This window comes from Chiloscyllium plagiosum, chromosome 6, assembly GCF_004010195.1.
Source record: "Chiloscyllium plagiosum isolate BGI_BamShark_2017 chromosome 6, ASM401019v2, whole genome shotgun sequence".
In the NCBI taxonomy this organism is placed as follows: Eukaryota; Metazoa; Chordata; class Chondrichthyes; order Orectolobiformes; family Hemiscylliidae; genus Chiloscyllium; species Chiloscyllium plagiosum.
In genome coordinates, this window is record NC_057715.1 from 96,334,507 (window position 1) to 96,350,507 (window position 16,001).

The window sequence follows — 16,001 nt, forward strand, 5'->3', positions numbered from 1 at the left end:
CTTTTTACCAAGGAAGATGCACTTTATCTCATGACCTGACTGGGGATAATAAATGTGGAAAAATAGAGAAGAGAATGATCTTTATTGAGAGGCATTGTAGATTAGGGAAAATAACAGAAAATGCTGAAGATGTTCACAGTAAGATTCAGGCTTCCTTTTCTCTTTTTCTTCCCTCTGAAAGGTTTATATTTCTGAAGGGTGTTTATTTCATTTTTCAAAATAAAGATGAACCTGTACATCACTGCACCTGTTTCAACTCAACAAAATAGGTGACAGCCTTGGTTCATTTCTCAGGGGAGAAAGTGAGGACTGCAGATGCTGGAAATCAGAGCTGAAAATGTGATGGTGGAAAAGTGCAGCAGGTCAGGCAGCATCCAGGGAACAGCAGAATCGACGTTTCGGGCATAAGCCCTTCTTCCTGAAGAAGGGCTTATGCCCGAAACGTCGATTCTCCTGTTCCCTGGATGCTGCCTGACCTGCTGCGCTTTTCCACCATCACATTTTCAGCTTGTTTCTCAGGGCAATGCTATGACCAATCAGAGTCAGGCACCCTGCTTTAACATTTAATGAAGATTGGCTTTTGGCTGTCAGTCACCATCTAATATTCTCAACTTGCATGGCAACGTTTCTCCCAATCAGTTTCCACTTGCCAAGCAATCAGCGCTTTCCCTTCATACAGTACAAATGTTGTTTTCTCGAAAATTGTCCTGATGAGTTCAAACCAAAAAGCTTCAACAAAGTGTTTTTGTTTGCAGCAATACTGAAAAATGCCTATGTAAAATTTCATCCCAGCTGTGGTTGTACTCCAGTGTATTGGGTTCACATAGGCAGTTTAATTGCAAATGTCATTATGATATCAAGGGATAAAAGGATGAGAGAGGCAAGCAGTGGTGAAATTGATAGGTAGTTATATTTGTGAAAACACTGTCCTCTTCCCCCCAAGTGGTCTTGAAACGCCCATCAGCCATGATTAAATGGCGGAATGGATTTAATGGTCCGAATGGCCTTGCTTCCACTCCTATGTCTTACGGTCTCATATTGCAGTAAACTGGGAGGAACCACAAAGTTTTGGTCCTATTGAGGGCCTGGTGGAACAGTCTGATTAACATTTCTTGAGTTTGCAGCAATGAAATTCAGTTTGCCTTATTATTTCTGAAAGTTAGAATGCCTGTGGAAGTTTTGCAGTCTAGTGATCTGCATTGCTGATATGAAACAGCCTCTGCCTTTAGAGTGTGTATTAATATATCTCCTGCAAGACTACCTCTACAGTTACTGGTGAACACCACCTCTTTATGTATCTGTCAAGGCAACAGGTCTGCATCATTTTCTTCAAAACACTGTCTCCAGTTTTGAGATTAATGTTGGTGCCAACACCATAAATTGAAACAGGCAGAAGCTGCATGGCAGCAGATTCAGTTTGAAAGACTTCCATTCCTTTGCTGTCAGGCCAGGATATCAAGATCTGCTAATTGAATCTACATCTGAACTCGTGGCATTTATTGTTCTTTAGGTTTTTAAACTTTGGGTCATCCTGAAATGCTGTTCCATGTTTGACTAGCCTGCGATTGGTTTATTGCAAGGGAAATACTACTGCAGCATTTGTTCTGCCAGGCTTTTTTTAAAGACCATATCTTGAAGACAGTATTTATCTCTTCCGCTATTGCTATGTTTGGGGCCAATCGCACACAAATTGACTACCATGCTTCCTACTTTACAGCACTTTCAAATACTTAATTGGCTGTAAATTGCTTTAGGACATCCTTAAGCTAGTTCTTGTTTCCTTCATCTGGAAGAATGCTGGAGAGAAGCTGTATTCCTATCTGACAGCCTGCACACATCTGTATTTCCTAATAGGTGAACAAAGCTCACTTTTATACACAGTTCAACCATGTAGGTGGCCCTCTAGCCCACAGAAGCTGGACTGGCAGATGTAGTGCCCCTCCTGGAATAAATGTTAAACAATAGCTCAGTGTCTTAGAGCAGCCATGCTTAGTACTAGAATAAGATGTGTTCGAAGTTAATGCCCAGAACCTCTTACACTGCTGATATCTTAACCTCAGCCCTGTCACCTTGGTGAAATGGTTAGGAGACGTATGTCATTTCTCCATAAGAAGGAGGAAGTAATGAAAGGCAGATCTAATCACTGAGCCATCCCGGCGGCCTGTCCAGTAGAGCAATGGAAGGAACTCACCTGTCTGCTATCCTGGTAACATATGGAATATGAAACAGAAAATGACAGGAAAAAATGTGGATTCATGTCTTATAAGAATTCAATCAGCTCATTAAATACAGCTCTCCTGCTCTAAACAAATTCATGAAAGGGAATCAAATAAATATCTGTGGTATTTGTCTGCGGTTGGCTAAAGCTGGTGTGTTATTGCCAACAGTGATGTTCAATCCAGAAGATACTTTGGAAGCCAAAGTGAAAAACTCTGGATTCTGGAAATAAAATCAAGTTGACAGTATCTGTAGAGAGAGAAATACAGTTAAAAACATGAAAAATATTAGAAACCCTATTGACAGAACCTGAACTCAATCATTAAAATCCCAATTGTCAGCCCTTCAAACATTGTATAAGACCAAAAGAGACTTCAGTAAGGCGCTCAACAAGTTTCCTCATGAGAGACTGGTTAGCAAGGTTAGATCTCATGGAATACAGGGAGGACTAGCCATTTGGATACAGAACTGGCTCAAAGGTGGATGACAGAGGGTGGTGATGGAGGGTTGTTTTTCAGACTGGAGGCCTGTGACCAGTGGAGTGCCGAGAATGTGTTGCTGGTAAAGCGCAGCAGGTCAGGCGGCATCCAAGGAACAGGAGAATCAACGTTTCAGGCATAAGCCCTTCTTCAGGAATCTTCAGTGGAGTGCCACAAGGATCGGTGCTGGGTCCACAATTTTGTTATTTATATAAATGATTTGGATATGAACATCAGAGGTATAGTTAGTAAGTTTGCAGATGACACCAAAATTGGAGATGTAGTGGACAGCGAAGAAGATTACCTCATTACAATAGGATCTTGATCAGATGGGCCAATGGGCTGAGAAGTGGCAGATGGAGTTTAATTCAGATAAATGCATTTTGGGAAATTAAATCTTATCAGGACTTATACACTTAATGGTAAGGTCCTAGAGAGTGTTGCTGAACAAAAAGACCTTGGAGTGTAGGTTCACAGCTCCTTGAAAGTAGAGTCGTGGGTAGAGAGAGCATTGAGTAATTGAGTATAGGAGTTGGAAGGATGTTGTGAAAATTGAAGAGGTTCAGAAGAGATTTACAAGGATGTTGCCAGGGTTGGAGGATTTGATCTATAGGGAGAGGCTGAACAGGCTGGGGCCGTTTTTTCTGAAGCGAAGGCTGAGGGGTGACCTTATAGAGGTTTATAAAATCATGAGGGGCATGGATAGGATAAATAGGCAGGGTCTTTTCCCCAAGTTGGGGAATCCAGAACTAGAGGGCATAGGTTTAGGATGAGAGGGGAAAGATATAAAAAGAGATCTAAGGGGCAACTTTTTCACGCAGAGGATGGTGCATATATGGAATGGGCTGCCAGAGGAAGTGGAGGAGGCTGGTACAATTGCAATATTTAAGAGGCATCTGGATGGGTATATGAATAGGAAGGGTTTGGAGAGATAGGGGCCTAGTATTAACAGCTGGTCAAATTAAATCTTAGCAGGACTTATACACTTAATGGTAAGGTCCTGGAGCGTGTTGCTGAACAAAAAGACCTTGGAGTGCAGGTTCACAGCTCCTTGAAAGTAGAGTCGTGGGTAGAGAGAGCATTGAGTATATGAGTTGGAAGGATGTTGTGAAAATTGAAGAGGTTCAGAAGAGATTTACAAGGATGTTGCCCGGGTTGGAGGATTTGATCTATAGGGAGAGGCTGAACAGGCTGGGGCCGTTTTTCCTGAAGCGAAGGCTGAGGGGTGACCTTATATAGGTTTATAAAATCATGAGGGGCATGGATAGGATAAATAGGCAGGGTCTTTTCTCCAAGTTGGGGAATCCAGAACTAGAGGGCATAGGTTTAGGTTGAGAGGGGAAAGGTATAAAAAGAGATCTAAGGGGCAACTTTTTCACACAGAGGATGATGCATATATGGAATGGGCTGCCAGAGGAAGTGGAGGAGGCTGGTATAATTGCAATATTTAAGAGGCATCTGGATGGGTATTTGAATAGGAAGGGTTTGGAAGGATAGGGGCCTAGTATTGACAGGTGGGATTAGATTACTATATCTGGTCAGCATGGACGAGTTGGACCGAAGGGTCTGTTTCTGTGCTGTACATCTATGACTCTAAATAAGAGCAGGAGTAGACTTTACTACTGAGTGATCTTGCTCCAACATGCAACAATATCATGGCCATACCTCTCCATCAACTTCACTTTTCTGCCCTCCATAAGAACTTATGAAATGGGAGTGGCCATTTGGCCCCTCAAGCCTGCTCTCCCTTTCTATAAGATCCTGGCTGATCTGCTTGTGACCTTGGCTCCACTTTACTGCCTATTCCCCATAATCTTTGACTCCCTTCTAAGACTGAAAACCTGCCTCTTAGCTCTTGATTCCGTACCCAAGAATCTGTTGATTTGTGTTGAATAAACTCATTGTTTGAACACCCAAAGCCTTTGAGAGACAAAATCCAAAGATTCTCAATTCTCTGAGTAAAGGTGTTTCCCTTCAATCACTCCATGTTTGACCCAAGGCTCTCATGAGGTCAGGAGCTGAGTGGTGGAACCCAAACTGGGCTTCACGGAGCAGGTTATTGCTGAGCAAGTGTCGCTTGGTAACACTGTTGATGTCACCTTTCATTATTTTTCTGATAATTGAGAGTAGGCTGATGGTGGTGATCTATGCAATACACAGCAAAAATTCAGCCTGCAAAAACGCATGACCACCAGCGTCAAATTCCATTTGTTTTTAAATTTTACTTATTTTTCTTTAACTGCTCTCTTAACCCACTCAGTCATTTATTTTGCAATCCAAAAGTTCAAATTAACTTAGAAAGATACTATTGCTTTTAACCTCTCAGCTTGTTATATCTGAACACAGCATGCCAAGGCATCCCCTTGACACGGCATCTGATTTAAGCTGTGAATGGGATTGAGGAAGATGATGCCACAGCCATCATTAGAACACAGTGAGCAGCTTTGTTCCAGGACAATAACCAGCACCTTTAATTTATTACTGCCTGCAAATTTCAGCCAAGATGTTCAATAAGATCTCCACTCCTGGTTGAAATCGTAACATAAAGTGAAAGTGGTCAGATCATCCCCTGGATCAGAAGATTAGGCACATTCCAGATATACTGAAGGGCATGAAACATCAATTTGAGGTATAATCTCAAAAGATAGCACATGTGGCTTGAACAGGTACAATGGGTTGTTTAGCCTCCTTCCTTCCTGTGTCATTTTACGATTCTGATTTTCGAAGAGGATAAGAAACGAGATTAAGTAACAAAATCAGAGTTTGCTGGAAAAGCTCAGCAGGTTTGGCAGCATCTGTGGAGAGAAAGCAGAGTGAACATTTCAGGCCCAGTGACCCTTTTTCAGTTCTCCAGCAATTTCTGACTTGTTTCTGATTCTAACACCCATAATTCTTTAGTTTCTTTTGAAAAAGCAATTTCTGAAGAAGGGTGACTGGACCCAAAACGTTAACTGCTTTCTCCCCACAGGTACTGCTTCTACATCGTAGAGTTTTTCCAACAATTTCTGATTTTGTTTCTGATTTACAGCATTATTTGGGGATTTTTTTTTTTTAAAAAGTGCTTTCTTTAAAGCCTTACAACTTTATATCTCTATATGAGGCTGTGCAGTGTCACTGAGGACCAACAGATACCTGCCATCGTACAGGTAGAAAGCTCCTGTACTCAGTGGGTTAGCAAGTGTGAAGAATTGCTCTGTCATCACTGGAATTCAGCTGGCTTCATCTTGCAGCTGTAGTATTTGCCGGGGTCTAAACATTCCCACAATATAAAAGCTAAACTGAAGAGGAGGTGCTGCAATTGGAAACATTGTGACTATTTTTGGAGCAAGAACCATCATTACTTAATAACAGCAGGACCAGGGACCACAGCAAGGTGAGAGTCAACTTATGTGGACAGGTATATCTCTCCAGCTTTGTTTTGATGGTCTTGGTAGGCAGAAGCAGAGAAATGGTTATAATTAATTACAAGATCAGTAGCTCTGTGAATTAGCTCTACTTCCAAAGTCAGTGTGGAAGTCACTATTCTGGAGTGCAGTGGATGACATGACATTAAATATATTTAAGGAGATGGACAGATTTTAAATTATTTGTAATTATTTATGGGTTAATTGGTTAAGAGGAGTGGCCAGGAAAGCAGAGTTCAGGTCAGATGAGGTCAGCCATGATTGTATTGAATGGCAGAGCAGGCTCAAGGGGCTGAATTGCCTGCTCTCACGTCAATTTCTAATGTGTATGTGGAACATCTTTAGGTCCCGTCTCAGTCACAGGAGAGTACGATGAGTGCACCAGCTTCCAATTTTTACAGCATTAAGACAGACTGCACTCATCTTCACAGCAGAAATGCACAATAGGTTGAATGTTGCCAGGGATGTGAAAAGAATATTAATCTTGTGGGAGAATTTAGAACTAGAAGTCTCCCTTGTGATTTGAACAAAAACAGTGCAGCACAAGAACAGACCCTTCAACCCAGCAAGTCTGTGCTGGCACATGATGTCTTTCAACACCAAAAGCCTATTGCCTTTACACAGCCTTTTTCCCTCTTTTCATATAAGTCAAGATGCCTCTGAAAAATTGCTGTTATATCTGTTTCCATCACCTCCTCTGGCAGTACATTCCAGGCACTTACCATCCTGTGTAAAAAACCTGCCTCTCATCTCCTTTAAACATACTCCGTTTACCTTAATCCTACATCTCTTTGTGAAGTAACTGCCCAGAAGCTGGTATCCTGTCACCGAGTCACCTTTTATTTGTGTACAGTACACTGGCTGTGACCAGCCAGCTCAGTCAGCCCCCTGAATGAGGAGATTCTAAATCCTCTCTTTATATGTTTTTTTAATTTTATTAACCAGTACAAATTACAAACATATAACATGAACAGCCATATAGAAGAAACAGCAATTTACAGGGGAAAGGGCAGTAAAGACGGACCCCAAACCCCACTGTACAATCAGTCTGCAGGGAAATGAGGATAAACCTCAAATCCCACCTTACATTAAATCGAGAAGGAAACAGTAAGTGCAATCTGACTGTTGGATAAACCGAACAAAACAGTGCATATAACACAGACACCCCTGGCAACCCAACAAACCACCCGTCCCTCTCACCTTCCCGCCACTCTAAGGCAGCCCTCCCCTATGGCCCTTCCAGCTCTCCGTCCACCCCAACATCTTCTGGCACCTCGAGGACAGCCCATCCCATTTTCCCAACACCACCTCCCTCCCTCCCCCCCCCCATTAAAGTTCCATCCACCTGCAATGTGACTTGCCAGTTTTTATACTCTCTGCCCCAGCTGATGAAATCAGGCATGCCACAGGTCTGCTTGACCACCTTATCCAATTGTGTTGCCACTTCCAAGGAACTGTGTACCTGTACATCTGGATCCCTCTGCCTGTTAATACTTTTCAGGCTTCTGCTATTTACTGTATACTTTCCTCCTGCATTAGAACTTCCAAAATACATCACCTTGCATTTGTCTGGATTAAATTCCATCAGCCATTTCTCTGCCCTTGACTCTAGGCTGTCTATATCCTCCTCACTATCTGCAGGTTGAATCTTTGCATTATCCACAAAGTTACGAATCAGCTCAGCTACACTCTCCTCCAAATCATTTATGTGTGTTACAAACAACAGAGGTCCCAACGCTGATCCTTGTGGTACACCACTGGTCACAGACCTCCAATCAGAAAATTGCCCCTCCACTGCTATTTTCTATCCCAGTAATTTCCTCCCTTACTTTCCTGAGTATCCTGGGATATATCCTATCAGGTCCTGAGGACTTGTCTATGTTAATGTTTTCACAAAATCCAACGCTGTCACCCTTTTGTATTGACGTGCCCGAGAATATTAACATACCTGTCCCAAGACTCACCATCTGCCATGTCCCTCTCTTTTGTGAATACTGATGCAAAGTATGCGTAAAGTACCTCACCCACTTCCTCCGGCTCCACACATAAATTCCCTCCTTTGTCCCTGAGTGGATCTACCCTTTCCATAGCTATCCTCTTCCTCCTTACATATGTATAGAACACCTTGGGACTTTACTTAATTGTGTTTGCCAAGGATATTTCATGGCTCCTTTTAGCCCTCCTTGTCGAAATTATTTCTGCATTCTTCATATTCTTCGAGGGCTCTATCTGTCTTCAGTTTCCTAAACCTTACGTACGCCTCCTTTTTCCTTCAGACTAATCTCACAACTTGTCATCCAGGGTCTCCAATGCTTACCATCCTTATCCTTCATTTTCACAGGAACAAATTCTCTTTCTCTCACAGAATAGGTGAGACATTCGTGACCGTTTTGAATTCTCTTCCTCAAAAGGCAGTGGAAGTAGAACATCTGAATTTTTTTTAGGCGGAAGTAGATCGATTCTTGGTAAGCAAGGGTTTAAAGGTTATCAGGGGTAGCTGGAATGTGAAGTAATCTGAGCAGCGGTGATCAGACAGAATGACAGACCGCACTTGACAGGCTGAGAGATCCACTTTAGCTCCAAATTTGTGTGTTTCAGTGCCATACTACACCGTGAGAGGCCAAAAAAAGACATCAGTTTATATGGTGCCCACATGACGTCAAGACTTCTGAAATTACTTTTCAGCCCAGGAAGTGCATTTGAAGTGTAGTCACTTCAATAATGTGGCAGCCAATGTGCACAAAGCAAGATCCCTTGGACATTTGGATGCTGTGTGGAAACCACTTATTCTTCAACAAAAACAGAAACATTTACACTCACATTTGGGGACACTACATGATGAACTGAAGGTCATTTGGTGGGTTCTTGCTGCATTAGTGACTGCTGATACATTGTAAGTGACTAGTTGACTTGTTGCAAGGTGATTACTGGAAAACTATTTACCATTGAGCCAGGGTAGTCAGCTTAAGAATGGAATATACTGCAGGAAACACAGTAGAATGTTTAATATTTAGCAATTTTGAAAATATATTTAATGCGTTAAACAGTTTTTTTTGTCAGTTGCTGGCACGAATCAAGTTGAGGTGATTATCATTGTGAGGAAGAGGCTTGTTCCCTCCAGATCTTGCTTGTGTTTCACCAATTTTCCTCAGATCCACAGGAGCACTCTGATACTGTACAATTGAAATGTAACTTGTTCCCACATGAGATCTTCCAAGAATGGATACTTATTTTAGACTGTGCAGTCCTCACTTTTCCATGGGTCTGTGCTTTTTAACAGCTTGGAGGTGGTACACAGATGAACAAATTGAAATAAATGCTTTTATTTGTTCATGAAATGTGATCATTACTGGTTAAGCCAGCCTTTATCGTCCTGCCTAATTGACCCTAGGAGAGGTGGTGATGCACTTTCTCATTGAGTTCTTCTGGTGTAGAGACACTGCAGTGATATTGGGAAGAAAATTCAAGGATTTTGACGCAGTGACAATGAAGGAATGGAGATGTATTTGCAAGTCAGATTGTTGAGTGGCTTGGAGGGAACTAACAGGTAGAGGAGTTCCCTAACATCAAATACTCTTATCCGGCAGGATAATGGAATTCAGTATTGCTGGAGAAATCTTAGTGAGTTATTGTAGGGCACCTCGTCAACATGACCAACTGTGCATGGGTGGAGAAAGGGGTGAAAGTTGACTGTGGTGATGTGAATAATCAAACGGGTTGCTTTGTCCAGGACGGTGGTCATCTCATTGAGTGTTGTTGGAATTGTATCCATCCAGGCAAGTGGGGAGTATTCCATTGAACTCATAAATCATGCCATGGTTTTGAGGAGTCGGGAGGTGAGTAATTTGGTGCAATATTCCTAGCTTTTGTAGCCACTGTAGTAATATGGCTAGATACATCATCTTTCCCTCTCTGCCATTCCATGCTAGATTATTGGTAATGAGGAATTCAGCAATAGTAATGTTGCTGAATGTGAAGAGATGATGGTTTGATTTTCTCTTGTTGAAGATGATCAATGCCTGACATTTGTGTGGCACGAATGTTACTTGCCACTGGTCAGCCCAAACCTGGATATTGTCTAGATCTTGTTACATTTGAATATGGAGTGCTTCAGTATCTGAGGAGTCACAAATGGTGTTGAATGTTGTGCAATCATCAGTAATCAATCCCACTTCTGACCTTACGATGGAGGGAAGGTCATTAATGAAGCAGCTGAAGATGTTTGGGTCTAGGACACTACCCTGAGGAACTCCTGCAGAGATGTCCTGGAGCTGAGATGACTGACCATCATCTTCCTTTGTGCCAGGTATGACTCTAACCAGTGGATAACTTTCCCCTGATTCCCATTGACTCCAGTTTTACTAGAGCTCCTTGATGGCAGACTCTGTCAAATTGACAGAGGGGAATTTTCACCAAGACCTGAGTGTCCTTGTGCACCCTTTACTGAGAGTAAGCATGCAGCTGCAGCTGGCAGTAAAGAAGGTAAACTGTATGTTGGCCTTCAGAACGAGAGGATTTGAGTACAAGAATAAGAATGTCTTGCTGCAATTATACAGGGCATTGGTGAGGCCACACCTGGAATATTGTGTGCAGTTTTGGTCTCGTTGTCTGAGGAAGGATGTTTTTGCTGTTGAGAGAGTGAAGTGAAGGTTTACCAAATTGATTCCTGGGATGGCAGGACTGATGAGAGATTTGACTTGGTTAGGATTATATTCACTGGAGTATCGAAGGATGAGGGGTGATCTCACGGAAACCTAGAATATTATAACAGGACTGGATAAGTTAGATATAAGAATGATGTTCTGATAGTGAGGAGTTCCAGAACCAGGGGGTATAGATTAAGGAGAAGGTGTAGAATCTTTTAGGACTGAGATGAGGCGAAATTTCTTCACCAAAGAGTGGTAAGCGTGGAATACATTGTCATGGAAAGTGGTTGAGGCCAAAGCATTGTGTGTTTTCACGTTAGTGGGTTGTGGTACATTTTGTTTCTAGTCACCTGCAATAAAAACTAGTTTTGACCATCCAAAGTCATTTGACATTAACTTCCTTGTGTTTCTTGCCTGTCTGCAAGAGTCCCAGGGTTAAGATGGCTGATTGTGGTCATCAGTCAGATTGTGGTGGAGGAGGGAGATGGGATTGTTTCAAATGAGATCAGCGGTCATAATTAAACTGTAGCTGTCCAGTGTTACCAGGTCTCACAGTGGTATCACAAGGCTTGTGGTTTTGTCAATATCTTTTGGGAAAGATCACAATATCAAAGTATTTCTTGATAAGCTGACAAGTGCAGTTTTTCCTCTTTGTGACACTTGACTCACATGAGTTATTGAATGACATTGCTACTTTGCACTCCACAACCTGTTGCTTCCCTTCCCTCACACCAGTCCTTGCAATCCAAAGTCCCCATTCAGCACTTTTCTGCACTTGGATCCACTCTCGAGGCTCAGTTTGGTTTTGAGGTAGTTCTGTACTTACCCCAGTTGTTTTCTAGTTTGACTCTACTCTCTCATCGCCTTTTCTGTCTGCCTCTCTCTGCTCATTGCTGCTTTATACCTGGCCTAGCCAACTCTGATAGCACCAGCACGGTGGCTCAGTGGCTAGCACTGCTGCCTCACAGCACCAGGTTCGATTCCAGCTCGGTTGACTGTCTGTGTGGAGTTTGCACATTCTCCATGTGTCTGCGTGGGTTCCCTCCGGGTGCTCCAGTTTCCTCCCACAGCCCAAAGATGTGCAGGTCAGGTGAACTGGCCATGCTAAATTACCTGTAGTGTTCAGGGATGTGTAGGTTAGGTGTATTAGTCAAAGGGAAATGGGTCTGGGTGGGTTGCTCTTCAGAGGGTTGGTGTAGACTTGTTGGGCCGAAGGGCCTGTTTCCACACTGTGGGGAATCTAATCTAAAAAACAGTGACAGGTTTATCACATGACCTCCTTTTTATCATCGACCTGCCATCACTGCCCTGCTGTCCATCCAGAAGGTGCTCAGCCTTCCCTTGCCAGCAATTCTTTAACTAAAAAAGAAACCGAAAGAACTGCAGATGCTGTAAATCAGAAACAAAAACTGAAGTTGCTGGAAAAGTTCAGCCGACCTGGCAGCATCTCTAAAGAGAAATCAAGAGTTAATGCTTCGGGTCCGGTGACCCTTCCCCGGAACAGTTCTCCTCACAGATGCTGCCAGACCTGCTGAGGATTCTTCAACTGTCCATCAAAAAGCCATTTCTCCTATTAACATGATGAAACAATTTTGTTTCAGCAGGGAGAATTGAAAGGTAAATTAATAGAAATCCTAACAGCCTTCTGACTTTCCTCCCAAGTTGCACACTCCAATTGCGCAGGATAATTAGCTTTTAGATTCTGGGAGGCTTTCCAGGACAAACCTGGAGTTTTTGTCTGTTCTCTTCCTTGCAGCCCTGCTCTCTCGTATTAGTAAAGAGTTAACACAGCTGCATTCCACAATGGGCATGCTTTCACAACGGAGCTGTAAGTCTGCTGTCTAATATGTTTTGCATTAGCCTTTCAATAACAACAAAAGTAGACTCACGATGTCTTTCAAGCAAGTATTGGAGCTGATCTGAAATGTCAAATTGGGATCAGAACCAAAGCCACTGATTCTTGATTTTTGGACAGCATTGTGGAATGCAATCCCCAAAACCACCGTTTAAAAAACCTGGAATCCGAGTAATACACATGGAATTTCACTTATTCAGTCACGATGAAGCATGGCCCCAATAAAGAGTTTCATTTTAAAAACCAGTGGGGGCAAGAAAAGTTTGGGATGGGGGAGGAGGATGAACAGAGTGGAAGGCAAGCTGATGTGTGTGATACAATGATCTGGATCTGTTTTAGCTACGTTAATGTAGCTGTTTAAGTTTACATGTAATTCACTGTATTAAATAATCAGTCAGCGTTAGCACCATATTCAGCAAAACTAGAAATCTTCAGTTTTAAAATAAAACATTCAATTTAATACATGCACACACTCTCTTCTCTATCTCTGTTACTATTCTAGTAATGCTAGAATCCTAAAGACTGCACATGTGCAACCACATGTAAAAATTTAGTGGTGTCACACAGTCACTTGAACAGTCTGTACAACAAAATATTATCTAGGTCACATGGGTCAGGGTGGAAGAACGACATTCAGGTCAGATGACACTTGGTTATATGTTTTGTGAGCCTCAGTGTGTTCTGTCTTCAAGTTCCTGAGCTGTTATCCGTGATTTACTTCCGATTTCGCAAATGTGCTGTCTTATTTTATCTGACTTTTCTTCTGTGGCACCAGCTTCTCCTGCACAAAAATAGAAACAGCTGGTAAAGCTCAGCAGGTCTGGCAGCATCTGTGGGGAGAAATCAGAGTTAACCTTTCGGGTTGAGTGACCCTTTCTCAGAACTTCTATGTTGACTGGCTAATGTGATTGTACTTCATGTTGGAGGTGCCATCTTTTTGAATGAACTTAAACATCATTAAAACAGATGATCTGATCATTTATATTCATGTGTAATCTTGAAGGATACACCTCTTTGTTGCGACATTTGTCTATCTTACAACAATAGGCATGCTTGAGAAAGCCTGGGATTTCCCCCGAGAACGCTGAAGGAGACTTCTTAATGTGTTCTTTCCTTAGTTGTTTTAGCTCAAGCTTTCCTTTTGGCTTTTCATTAATCTTCACAGAAACATCTGGAAACAAAAAACAGAATCAAGATTAGTCAGCATAAATTTCAAAATGGAAGGTCAATCTTGACCAGTTGTACTGAATTATTTGAAGAATATAAAGGTTAGATAATGGGAAATGTGAGAGATCAAACATATTTTGATTTGCACAGGCTTTTAGTAGAGCCCATCACTAGGGTCAGAATAGGTGAAGTCAGGAGGTAAGTAACAGAATGGCTAAAAAACTAACCACAAAACAGAGAGCAAGAATTAAAGGCAGATCATGATATGACTGTGACGACAGCAGGGTATGGTCTTTCTGTAGTCCCACTACTTCACAGGTCACAACATAAATTTACATGTTTCCCACAGTTCCCAATATGGGCATTAATATGTGTTCTCTATATTACAATAAAGATCCATATACCTGGTTTCTTCAACAAACACAAAAGTATAGATTTATTATGAACAGAACTTATTGAATGGTGATACAAAAAGGGTTTAAAACACTTAGCTCATAAGATGAAAATATATGTTTTTCCCCAAAAGTAACCCAGAACACACACTCACAAGCACTTGTGTAAACACAGGGGTTGAAAGAGGAGAAATGAATTTCCTTCTGCAGAGATTCACAGAAAAGCTACACGTTTGTCCCATAGGTTTTAGTTCTTGAAAGCAGAAAATGGCCAATGTGTGAAATGCTCAGACAACTGTCAGTCTGATGATCTTGCACAACAAAACAGAAGTGTCCAAATGCAAGCAGGTGCTTCTGAGATCTTTGCGAACACAGCTTGTTCAGGAAGCAAAATATTGGGATATCTTCCGCATGATATTCAGGAGAACAGTTATCGTTCAGACACAACCAGGCACCAGAAACCGCACTGAACCCCACAACAAGAGGTTTCTCAATAACAGAAGAGCAAAGCTTTCCCCAGGCTGAGCACCAACTGAAAAGTCCAAGCAATCTCCAAAGAAAAAGTTGAAATCAGATAGTTGTAAATCCAGACAGGGGTCTGCAGTAAACAATCTGTCAACTGGCCATGAAGCTTAGGAACAGAAGAGGCTGTTTGACCCATTAAGTCTCCTCCACCATTCAGTGAGATCATGGCTATTCTGATAATCCTCAAAAACAAAAAAAAATGCTAGAAGAACTCAGTAGGTCTGGCAGCGTGTGTGGGGAGAGAAACGGAGTTCAGAGTTAAATTTTTGATACAGTTTGACTCTTCTTTGGACCCCCTCAAATCCCCTTACTTGCCTTTCCCCAAATCCTGGCCATCTCGGCTTGAGTATATTTAACAACCCAAACTCTACAGCTGTCTGCGGTAAAGAATTCTACATGATAACTACTGCTTGAGAGAAGAAATTCCTCCTCGTCTCATTCTTAAATGCTCTGAAGTTATTCCCTCTGATTCTAGACTCTCCCACAAGGGAAACAACCTCTCTACATCTACCTTGTCAAATTCCCTCAGAACTTTATATGTTTTAATAATGACACCTCTCATTCTTCTGAACTCCAATGAGTATAAGTCCAACCTACCCAACTTCTCCTCATGGGAAAGTTCCTCCATACTCAGGATCAACCTTCTATGGACAGCCTTCAGTGCTGTGTATATCTTATTTTGGATAACAGGACCAAATTTTTTCATAGTGCTGTGTATAGTTTTAGCAAGACTTCTTCATTATAATATTCCATTCCCTTTGAAATAAAGGCCAGCATCCCATTTACCTTCGCCTTTAGCCACTGAACCTGGACGCTAGCTTATCACAAGTTAAAGAAGTTCCTTTGTTCTTTTATTGAACTTTTGATAAAGGAACGCAGAAGTTGGTAAATATGAAGCTACTGTGACCTGTCCGATTGGCAGTGGTACCGTGCAAGAATTGGTACTGGGACTTCTTTGTTTTCAAGTTATATTAATGATTTGCAGTTGGAAATTTGAAACACATTTTCAAGGTTTAGTGCAAGGTGATGCATTTTGGTAAGAAGAATGGAGAGGACATAAACAGCTTTAGTAGTAAGAATCAAAATTCGGCTCATAGCAAAGCAATTTAGGTGGAGGAGTGACTCTTAATTAAAGCCGACATTAAGATAAGATAGGGCTTGGGTTAGATTCAGGAAACTAGGATTTGGAAGTGGGTTGGATTGGGAAATCATAAAGCCACAATACTAATTGTGGGAGATGTATACAGACCCCTGAACAGTATCCAAAAAATATGCTGGTGTATAAAAGAAGATATAATGGGGCTTTTCAGAAATAC

General features: G+C 41.9%; 1 protein-coding gene across 3 annotated transcripts in view; it reads left to right on the forward strand.

The window, feature by feature from the left end:
* The window catches only part of LOC122550846 (rho guanine nucleotide exchange factor 17-like), a 453,537-nt gene that overhangs the window by 285,092 nt on the left and 152,444 nt on the right, over window positions 1-16,001 (forward strand). The gene's annotated exons all lie outside the window — the stretch shown is intronic.